Genomic DNA, 12,618 nt, shown 5'->3' with positions numbered 1-12,618 from the left:
CCTGACTGCTCTTCATCTGCTTTTGAGCCCCACAACTGACAGACTGTCAGCCAAAGATGGAGGGCATCAGGTGCAGCGGCACACTTCAAAGTGTGCCATGTGATGGAACCTGATCCTGGCCTGGAAGGGTTTGGTATGGTAGTGTGCCCTCTGAATTATGGTTTGCCGTTGGGGTGTGTGCAACTTCTTTGATTTTGTGGTTTTTCAATCTTCTACTCGTGTCTCTGGATGGTTCAATTTCTTTGAAAGGATTTTTTTTTCTTTGCGCTCTTCTTTTGGCTCCTATTCATTGTAGTTGCATTGTAGGTTCCTTTCATATGCTTCTGTTCTCACAATGTTGGCCTTGTGCTTCTAACATCTGAAATCATCCAACCTAACCCACAGCATTGCCATATCCATTGTGTTGGACAAAGAAAGCAATTGGTGGTACCAATGAGGACTCTGCTTGTCTGGTAGGAGCAGCTATTGAACGTCAACACCTTGTGTTGGGACGTTGCAGGTTCAAAACCCAATGGTATAGTTGTATAACTGGTAAGGGTTTGCCTAACCCCAGCTTGCCTTTCAAAAACAAAAGAAAGCAATTGGTGGTCTTTTAAAGTAGTTTAAAAACCGCACAGTTTGGATTTAGGCTCTCCTATGCTCGGCTTGACATAACTCTTATCCAACCCAAATATAGACTATTGGGCTGGATATGGGTAACCCTAAATGTGTTGGATATCCGACCAATTATGTAACGCTCCAAAATTTCATTCAGATTTTTTGGATTTTTTTTTCACAACGAAAATAGTTTGAAAGGAATGATGAACATCTTAGGCGAGTTTGAAAGGAATGTCATACAATTAAGACATTGAATAAATAATTGAAAATCAAAGTTTTATGACCGTCCAATCTAAATGAGTCATTACCATAAATGTATTTAAATGAAACAATATAATGTCCAATTAAATGATTATTGGCTAGAATTCCAAGAGATTGTGTAAATCATGATCGCATCTGCAACATCCCACAACAAATCCTGCATAATCATTTCTAGATTTTTGGCAAATGCCAGTCAAACTAGACTAATCTCAGTAAGAAAACTTGTTATAAAGCACATAAACAACGTACTAACATATAAGAGCATGCATTATGATGATGTAAATGTTGAATATTCAGAAATGACATCTTCAAGGCATATTAAGTGCATTCATGCAATTTAAAGAACATACATCAAAAGAAATTAAATGCTAAAACATATCTCAAAGCATATCACAAAACTAACCATAGTGCATTCAGATAACTCAATATGTAAAGTTAATTGTATGCAAAAAAACAAAGCTGAACATTTAACTGTTAAGTTCCATAGTTAACCCCTTGCGGGTATGCACAATTTGACTATGTCGAGACATATGAGATTAACCAAGAGTTTATTATGCATCTAAATTGGATTTCTAAAATGGCAGTATAATGACCGATAAAACTTCTCTAAAGGCTAAAATTATAAGATGCATCTGACTTCTGCAGAAGTTATAGGACCTACCCACTTAGAATTTAAGTTTGGTAGTCTCGGTCCCCTAACTCTTATGGGCGGATGACCATCGAGACATTGCCGCTCATAGCATGATAAAGAATGTTGTATGTTTCAACAACAACAACCCACAAAGTTTGTTCCATATATCCTTTATAAGGTAGCATCTGAACTAAATGAGCATCAATCTTATGAATTTATTGTTTATGACATTTTTGTACCTGCCTCATTGTCTAACCAGGGCTTCGAGAACCCATGTACCACATCGGGGTACAAAATCATGTATGCCATCATGACAAGAACATTGACTACACCAATGTAGTAGTTATTTAATTATTTATAGTACATTGTGATTACCCATCCAGAGTACTCATGGTGTCGGAACACTAACGAGATCTGAAAACAAACCCCAGTACAAAATCAGCTAGGCCTTTATTTATGTTTATGTGCATGCTCTTATTCAATTTTACTATCTTGAGCGTACATGACGTACCCCGTTGGTCCAAACTCCTAGGCAAACACATAAGTGCACTCAAGACACCATTACAATATAAAATAGGCATAACACACAAACAATATCTCAAGTGCTCGTGTATAGAGGCTCTACTGAACATGTTTTGCTCATCTTTGAGCTTTCACACATCCATGAACCATGCATATATCCATAATCATACAATTTATCCAACACATGCATTTATCAACATGCAATCATGTTCAGAACTATGGTCATGTCATTCATATGCGAAACAATTACATAATTTTTATGCGAAACACAATTGTATATGACAAAACTCATGTTTTCGTAAAGCTCAAAAAAAAGACATAAATCTTTTCGTGCACAGGTGAGAGAAATTGTAACTTATTCGACAACACCTTTATGTTCACATAAACTGATGGGTAAGACCATAAATAATCTTACTTTCATCACAATTTCAATAATAATCAATCATTCGTACATGTATCCCTTTAACAAAAGTAAATGACACACTCATGAAATGTAAACATTTGTTTCTATGTACACATGCGTTCTCATATATATATATATATATATATATATATATATATATATATATATATATATATATATATATATATATATATATATATATATATATATATATATATATATATACCTTACTGGTTCTGAGATCTCCATCTGGCTGCTTCCAACATTTTTTTTAATTGGGCAATGGTAGACATTGCTATCTATCGCAACAACTGCAAACAAAGCCTAGCAGACTGAGGGGTTCGGGCAGACCCCAGCCTGCAATACTTGGTGGCTACTCCGAGTAACAATAGCGGCAGAAATGCGAAAGCAACAACGCCCAGTAGGGTGCTACGCGCCCTGCTATGTCCAGCTGCGCTTATGTCCAAACCGAGTAGACTCAGGTCGGCTGGATCAGACCGACCAAGTCTGGTTTAGTCCAACCCACATGGTCCGATGTTAGCAGAGAAAAAGGGTTGGTCCGTGCAAACCAATCCATCCCATAGCCCACTTCGGTCTGCCCAATATATATATTTGTATATCAAACAAATACCTTATTATAAATATATTTTAGTGCAGAATGTGTGCATATGTGATCAACCACTTTTTTTAAGCCTTTGAACGTAATGATGTTTCGAAAAGAATCCAAGTCCACCGAAAACTTGTATAGAATTTTTTTGAATTTTTAAACACTATAGGTTTACAAACAAATCATTTTTTTTTTGAAATATATCAATTATCTTTGGATGCATGTATGTCAAGGTATCACGACCCAAGTTGAAATCGACAACCATGATTTTTATTAAATATCACATATTCTGATCTTGAAACAAATCAATAGAAAAGTCCGTACCCAAAATGATCCGCTGGACCACCTGCATCTCAGATTTAGTTATATTTAAGATCGAATGAAAATAAAGACCATTATGTATTTGACAAAAGTAAATAGATGGTTCACAGGCTTTGACAGGTCCGCTATGCACAATATATACCTAAACAACCATACCTTCATCATATGTTCATAACGATTCACACATTCGGATATGGAATTATAAGTAAAGGAATTATACTTGGAAAGAGAAATAAAATCTATGGCATGTATGGATATTTAACACACACACTATTGTCCCAGGTCAATCTTTTGGAATAAGATATGTGCAATGCAAAGCTCTACTGAGTGGAAAATGCATTAAGTATAGAAATGGCGGTATGCGTTCGCTTGATCGGTGACGTGCGGTGGTAGCATGATACGCGATAGGCATCAGTATAGTCGTTAGTGCATTGCAGTGTGGTGACACAAACATAGAGCGTTGTTTGGTTAAGCAGTGCCAACAGATCAAAGAATGTTGCCTTTGGAGATTTGGTTAAGGACCTCTCGGCTTGCAAGAGTTTTCCACACGTAGAGGTTGGACACACGAGGTGCGTGTGGGTTAGGGCTAATTCTCCCGAGAATCACATTAGGTGATTCCAACCGAGTATGGTGACTCGGGGCTAGGCGAGTGAATGCCTAGGCACTGATGAATTAGTCTGAGTGGTGCTCTTCTCTATGGTGTTCAATCATCAACTGGTCTTCAGACTTGGGGCCGCAAGGTGTTGTTCTTTCAGTAACGAGGTTTTGCTATGTTGTGTGTATGAAGCTGCAATACACTTTATGACACACAAGGTCAAGGCAAAGTTTGTGCCTCTTTCGGAAGTGATAGCTGGTATGAAATGACTATGTACTAAGTGACATGGACTACATGGAATGTGCATTTAGAAATGCGCTTGATCAGCTTCCGCTAGGCAGCTGCGCACGGGGTGGTGTGCTGGGCCAATGAAAATGATTCAGCACATGGAAAGATGTTGGTACACAACCTTTTTTATGGGAGTCCCACTCCACCCCTCAACTCCGACTTCTCTCTCTCTCTCTCTTAACGTTGGACACCACTCTATACTCTGGTGGCACCAACGGTGGTGAGCACGCTGCTACCTTGAGGTATCTCTCTCTCAACTTTGTCAAACTGCATCCGACATTTTGTCACCCAACGACCTCTCTAGCGCTCCTTTTTTATGGGAGTCCCACTCCACCCCTCGACTCTGACTTCTCTCTCTCTCTCTCTCTTAACGTTGGACACCACTCTATACTCCGGTGGCACCAGTGGTGGTGAGCACGTTGCTACCTTGAGGTATCTCTCTCTCAACTTTGTCAAACTGCATCCGACCTTCTGTCATCCACCGACCTCTCTAGTGCATGCCCTTGGCCCTTGTGGCCATGTCTTCTTGTTTCAATTTTTTCTTGAAATGCCAAATAATGTTTTGATTTTAGGGTTTTTTTTGCTTTTTAATTTTAATTAGCACAATGTATTTAGGGGTTTACATTTTTTATTTAGTTTTTTAAATAGCATAAAATTTTAATTAGGGTTTTAGAGTTTTGTTTGTTTTTTATTTTCAATTAGCATAATTTATTTAAGGGTTTAGGTTATTTATTTATTTATTTGTTTAAAATAGCTTAGAATTTTTATTAGTGTTTTAAGGTTTTTGTGTTTTTTTCAATTAACATTAGGCATGAATATAAATGTTTGATTTTAGTTACAATATTAGAGGTTTTAATTTTTTTTTCTAATTAGCATAAATCTATGATTTATTTTAGGATTTAGGTTATTAATTTGGATTTTTCCAAATGACATGAATATGTAATTAGGGTTTTAGAGTTTTTTTGTGTTATTTTTTTTCAATTATCATTAAGCATGATTCAATTAATGAATGCTTGATTTTGATTATCAACCCTTAAATTTGTTTTCTTTAGGATTTAAGTTTTTTAATTTGCTTTTTCAAATGACATAAATATTTAATTAGTTTTTTTTCAATTAGCATAACTATTAATGATGTTTGTTAAGATTTACGGTTTTGATTTAGTTTTTTTAGAATGTTATAAATGTTTAGTGTATGGTTTTAAGGGTCTTTTGTATTTTTTAATTACCATTAAGCATCAATCCACAAATATTATGTGATTTGATTTTGGTTAGAATATTAGGTATTTTTTTATCAGTTAATATAAATGCATAATTTATGATGTTTGCAGAAACTAAGGTTTTGATTTATTTTTTTTAGAATAACATACATGTTTTGTTGTGGTTTTAGGTTTTTCTCGTGTGTGTATTTTTTTAATTATCATTAGGCATGAATTCATGAATATTGAATGATTTGATTTTGGTTGGAATATTAGAGATTTCTATCAATTAGAACAAATGCATAATTTATGATGTTTGTAGTAATTAGAATGATATAAATGTTTAGTTATGGTTTTAGGGTTTGTTTGTGTTTTTTTTCTAATTACCATTAGACATGAATCCATGAATATTACATGATTTGATTTTGGTTAGAATATTAAGGTTTTTTAATCAATTAGCATAAATGCATAACTTATGATATTTGTAGGAATTAGGGTTTTGGTTTAGTTTTTTAGAATGATATAAATATTTAATTATGATTTTTTTTATTTGTTTTATTTTTTAATTATCATTAGGTATGAATCCATGAATACTGCATTATTTGATTTGGTTAATAAGTTAAGTTTTTTTTTATCAATTAATATAAATATATTATTTATGATGTTTTATAGGAGTTAGGGTTTTGATTTAGTTTTTTTACTAGGTAAGTTTTTTGTCAATAATTTAGAGTTTTAACTCTGCATGAGTGTATATAAAAGTATAACCTAGGTGCATTTGTGCCCATCCTAGTCTAGATTCACGTCTCTTACCTTGACTTGTACCAACATGACACTTTTCCGGCATGATGATAATGTTTATTTCACCAAGGATGGGACTAGTTCAACAATTTCTCACCAAAATTGCAACAAACATAAGGGGTTCTTAGGTTTTTTTTAACCTTTTTGTGCCCCTTTAGTTCCAAATGCCTTGGTTTTCTTTTTTTTCTTTTTTGATCCTTTACATACCACTTTTATGTTTGAGCAGGGATCAAGAGAGTGGCTAAGTGTCATGGCTTGGCACAGACAATCACATGACCACATTTCATGTGGGGCCTGCACTATGTAGCTGTGGGCCCCACCTTAACTCTTTTTCTTAATGCTTTAACCCATAATAACCTCGCTACCTGCAATTAGCCACTTGGGTAAGATGTAGTTTTATGTTCTCCCTCTAGGCTCGATGGAGTCATACGAAAGATCTCACTTTTACTTTTTAGCTACTTTTTGTCTCTCCAAAGTGGTTATAGGACTGCTCTAAGTAAGAATTATGTCCACTTTTGAGGAATTATTGAGAATGAACAATTCCATGTCTTGGAAGCATTTGCATTTTTCAAGTGTTTATATATTGAATTTCAGACCTTGTTATCTTTTTTTTTTTCAATTTCTCATGTTGGAGAAGGAAAAGGAATGAAGTCACTTGTCTAAATAGCATAATTTTCTTTAACAAACCAACAGGGTGTCAACTTGTTTGGTAGAAGCAGTGAGTGCACGTCACCTTGTGTTGGGACGTTGCAAGTTCGAATCCCTGGTTGTGTAACTGGCAACTTCAAGTCTTTAATATAAAAACAGTTTTTTTTCATACCAGAGCTGGGGGGGGGGGGTTGGGCCCACTCTATTTTACATTGGGTAGAGACAAGTTATTCAACACACTATACTTGTTTCAGGCCGATCTTTCAGAATGGGGCATGTGCAATGCAGAGCTCTACTGAGTGGAAAATACATCAAGTGTAGGAACATGCAATATACGTTCGTTTGATCAGTGACGTGCGGTGGTAGCATGTCATGTAATATACATCAGTATCATTGTTAGTGCATCACTGTGTGACGGCATAGACATGGAGCATTGTTTGGTTAAGCAATGCCAGCGGATCAGAGGATATTTCCTTTGTAGATTTGGTTAAGGACCTCTCGGTTTACAAGAGTATCCCACACGTAACGGTTGGATGCACGAGGGTGTGTGTGGGTTAGGGCTAATTCTTCCAGGAACCACCTTAGATGATTTCAATCGAGTATGGTGACTCGAAGCTAGACGAGTGAATGCCTAGGCGCCAACGAATGAGTCTGGTTGGTGCTCTTAGCTATGGTGTTCAATCATCAACTGGTCTTTAGAATGGAGGCCGCAAGGTCTTGTTCATTCGATGGTGAGGTTTTGCTGTGTCTTTTGAAAGTGATAGTTGATATGGGATGACTATGCACAAAGCGGCATGAACTACATAGAATGCGTATTTGGAAATGTGCTTGATCAACTTTTGCTAGACAGCTGCCCACAGGGTGGTGCGCAGAGCCAATAAAATGATTAAGCACATGGAAAGGTGTTGGTATGCGGCCTTTAGCCGTTAAGCTGGTCAGCTTGGTGCGTTGCAGGTTTGCAAATCATTATATGCTCGTGACAGCGATAGAAAAGGCTTGTGGCGATAAGGAAGGATCGTCGTGCCACACTGGCTTATTAAAAAAAGTAAGCCCATGATAAATTGGCATCAACACAGAAAGATTCACGAAGACCTTGTTCTTCATTGTGTGCGACACTGAAGAGGACAACAATGATTTATCTTGGTTACGTAATTTTGAACAGTTGAAGTGTGATTGACCGAGCACAGAAACAAGATGATGGCATGATGATATGAGACATTTTGTCGATGATAACCAGAAGTGTAAGGTTGTTATTCAGTTGGCTAAGAGAACATAGACAAACCAAAAGATTCTTACCAGTTGTGCGTTAGGCTCACAGATGGAGAGTGACATTTGCCTTGTACATGTAGAGAATGCACGTTGAATTTGGCTAGATGAATTTGCACCTTTGTGTATGGGAGACTCAACTAAACTTTTAGATTCTCTCCCAAGATTATGGGTTAGCAGAGTGCCCACATTGAGCAGAATACTCATTGTTTTGGTTCCTTGAGTTGGCAGATCTTCAATGGATTGTGTGTGCAAAAAAATTTATTGTTTGTGGCTCGTTGGTTCTTACGAAAATATTTTACTGACTCTGAGAGAGAGTTACAACATGCTGACTTTGGGAGGGGAGTTACAACATTAGGGCAAAGTGCCCTTGTGAGGACGAATGCCCAGGAAGACACTTTGAAGGACCACTTTGGGGTGATACGAAAAAAGGCATCCCCTACTTGAGGACTAGTTTTGATCATTAAAAAACCATAAGTTGGTGCTTAAGGGAGTTGATATCTCTGTGGCACACATTGGTGGTCGTCTTTCCCTACGAGGACCATGAAGGGCTTGGACTTGCCCTTGCTGGGGTTGGAAGGCACCCTAGCCATGAGCATAAAGATGATAAGTTTGTCGTGCAGGCAAGGATGACCTGCTTGTGTATGAGACTGCACTGAGATCTCACGAGAAGAGAATATTTGATGTTGATAAAGCAGAAGATCACTATCTAAGTAATCAACGATGCATTAAGGAATGAGATTTGACGTGTTAAAGGTTACAATGATGGTGAATATAAACCAGAACAAGTTGAGTAGGCTGAAGAAAAAAGTAAACAAAAGATAAGTATAAAGAGAAACTGGCATATCAGAGAAGACTGTGTTCTTACCTATACCAACATTATCGATGATGATAATGGTTTTGGGTGTGGAAGAATGTCCCGTGCCGATCTTTCAGAATGAGGCATGTGCAGTGAAGAACTCTATTCGGTAAAAAATGCATTGAGTATAAGAATGCATGATATGCGTTCACTTGATCGGTGATGTGCAGTGGTAGCACGACATGCGATAGGCATCAGTATTGTCATTAGTGCATTGCTATGTGGCGACACAGATGTAGAGCATTTTTTGGTTAAGCAGTGTCATGAGATCAGAGGATGTTGCCTTTGAGGATTTGGTTAAGGACCTCTCAGCTTGCAAGAGTGTCCCATGCGTAGCGGTTGAATGCACAAGGGTGCATGTGGGTTAGAGCTAATTCCCTAAGGAATCACCTTAGGTGATTCCAACTGAGTATGGTGACTTAAAGCTAGGTAAGTGAATGCCTAGGCACTGTCGAATGAGTTTAGGTGGTGCTATTTTCTATAGTGTTCAATCATCAACTTGTCTTCAGACTAGAGGCCGCAAGGTCTTGTTCTTTCGATGGCGAGGTTTTGCTGCGTCGTGCGCATGGAGCCGCAATACGCTCCATAGCATGCAAGGCTAATGAAAAGTTTGTGCCTCTTTCGAAAGTGATAGCTGGTATGAGATGGCTATGCACTAAGCGACATGAACGACATGGAATGCACATTTGAAAATGTGTTTGATCAGTTTTTGCTAGGCAGTTGCGCACTGGGTGGTGCGCAGGGCCAATGAAAATGATTCAACACATGAAAAGGTGTTGGTACACGACCTTTGGTTGTTAGGCTGGCTAGCTTGGGTAGCTTGGCGTGTCATGGGTTTGCGAAACTTCTATGCCCACGACAGAGCGATATAAAAGGCTTGCGACGGTAAGGAAGGACCGTCACGCCACACTGACGTATTGAAAAAAAGTAAGCCCGTGACATTACCCATGCCCGTGAGAACAAATTCAGTGTTCCGGGCCATACACGTTATGCATCTTCGGGCCAACCATTATGTGCCATGTTGCACATATTCGGCCTAGTCACTCAACTACGCCTACATGGTTGTGGGGTATCCAACTTGTAGAGTACCTTCACTAGGTGACATGCACAAGCCACTTCTACCAAACGAGTGGAGCCCTTATAGGTAGTTGGAATGGACCTCAACTGTCAGACAGGCAGTTAGGGTTTGATTCTCGCAGGCCTTGTCCACCTTGCATAAGGCGAAGCCGGTGACTCCCTGGGGTTGAGGGCAGGGGCGTAGCTAGAATTCATGTGAGGGGGGGGGGGGCAAATAGGTGTGTAGCAAAAAAAAACATTTGTGTGCGAGTCTGGGGTTTGGAGGTAGTGCCCCCAATTTTTTTTTGAGATAAAAAAAATGGCTACAATTATTAATAAAAATCTATTCCATATGGACAAATCAAACTATTTGTTACAATCTTTCTCAACCTCAATGGAAAGTTCTTAAACATTATCTAATGGCAATATATAACACTGGTGCAATAATTTGAAGTTCATAACAATGCATAAATTTTATTTATGACAAAATAAATCAAAATACAAAAGTACCAACTAAAATGGACCCCGACGGTTATCCACAGCATAAAATTCATCTATAAGAGAATCTATAACTAAAGTCATAATATATTCTCGTTCAATGTATAATGTCATACAGTCAGTAAGAAAACCGCCGTCCATTTTGTTACAAATTTCCGTCTTCACATGCTTTATCACTGAAAATGCTCGTTCTGTAGTGGTCGTAGAAACTAGTAATGTCAATACAAGAAAAAATAATCTAGCTAGCATGACATGAGTTTCTAACCTTCCACTTGCAACCACTTTTGATACAAATCAGGTAGATTAGGTACTTGAAATCAAGGATCAGAAATCACATCAATCTGATAATGTTGTAACTCTGCTTTAAAGTAAAACATATCTTGTGGTGTAAAATCTTGAGGATAGAACTTCTCTGCAAGCTTGCAAATATCAGCTATATTAAAAGATTCAAATGAGTTTCTAGGATTCAATGTCGCACTGAGAGAAAGAAGTTCGACTGATATGTCATTAAATCTAGTATTTAAGTCCACCAACAAGAAATCTATAGCTTTATTGAAAACATCAAAATGATAGTGATGCTCAACTAATGGATACTCACGACCACGGGATCGACCAACCATATATGAACCACTGAAGTCAGGTAGACAAATATCATTTGTTGAACAAAATGATGTTACCTCTTGAAGGAATTCTTTCCAACCATCTTCTCTCAAAGCTTGAAGCACAATCTTTATAGTGTAGACGAATCTCATAGCAGTCAAGATATTTTGATTTTTCTTCTGAAGGGCCTAACATAGAATAACAGTAACTACAAATATTCAATTCATCAAATGCAAGATAAATACAAATTCAAAACTTATAATACAAGTGTATGCAACATCAACTTCATCTTGAGATCTAGCACTTGGAGAATTTTCAATCAGGCACTCAAATACTTTACATGTTGCAACATACATATCCATCAAACTCTTTACAGATTCATAATGAGAACTCCAACGAGTAGCTTCAGCTCCATGCAAGTTCCCAATCTGATTAGCCCCACTTTCTGTCGATCGTTCTCCAGTTTCTAACAAATGCTCAATTTCTTTTCTATGTGCAACTTTCAACTCACCAACATGCTTAGGCGAAGAAGTAATAATCCAAATGAGAAAAGAATTGCCAACTGTCACGAACATCCTTAGTTGTAGAAACCAATGTTAATTGCAAACAATGCGCAAAACAATAGACATAATATGCATAAGGATAATCCTTCAGAAATAAAGCTTGGAGCCCATTCCAAGCACCCCGCATATTACTAGTACCATCGTACCCTTGTCCTCGCATATTCTGAATTTGAAGGTTGTGACTATTAAGAATATCAGAAATTTAATTTTTCAGATTCAATGAGGTAGTATCACTAACACTTTTAATTGCAAAAAATCGTTCTCTCAATTTTTTTTCTTCATTGACAAACCTCAATACAATGCACATTTATTCTCGTTTAGATGCATCCCGTGCTTCATCAACAAGGATACAATACAGTGCATCTCCAACTTCATTACGAATCATAACTTGTACTCAGTTTGCCATAATGTGAAAAATCCCCCTTTGGATATCTGGAGAAGTGTATGTGGCATTTTTTGGAGCATTAGCCAAAACAACTTTACCAACATCTGCATTCATTTTTCCAGAATAATCAACCAGTTCAATAAAATTTCTACGATTCAATGAAGATAAAGATTCATCATGGCCCCTAAATGCGCAACCTTGGAGCGCTAACCACTGAAGAGCTAATATTGAGGTTCTTACTCTCAAACGATCTTTTTAACGTTTCTCTTGGGATATAACATTCATCACTTTGTCAATGTGATGATCTGGTCTCATCAAATTCTTTGCATTTCTTACACATACATTATGATATGAAGACGGTGAAGAACCGACATGGGTAAGAAAAGCACATTTTTCTCCTTGACTAATCCTCTTCTAATTATTAAACCCAACCGTTGCCAATGCTGATAGATTCAAAGAAGGGCTATTATCAAGAAAAAGAAAGCAATAAAAACAATATGCTTTATCTTTTGTCGTAGAATACT

The sequence above is a fragment of the Nuphar pumila genome, chromosome 14 (assembly GCF_984573655.1).
Source record: "Nuphar pumila chromosome 14, dmNupPumi1.hap1.1, whole genome shotgun sequence".
Taxonomy (NCBI): domain Eukaryota; kingdom Viridiplantae; phylum Streptophyta; class Magnoliopsida; order Nymphaeales; family Nymphaeaceae; genus Nuphar; species Nuphar pumila.
This window is presented reverse-complemented; position numbering follows the sequence as displayed.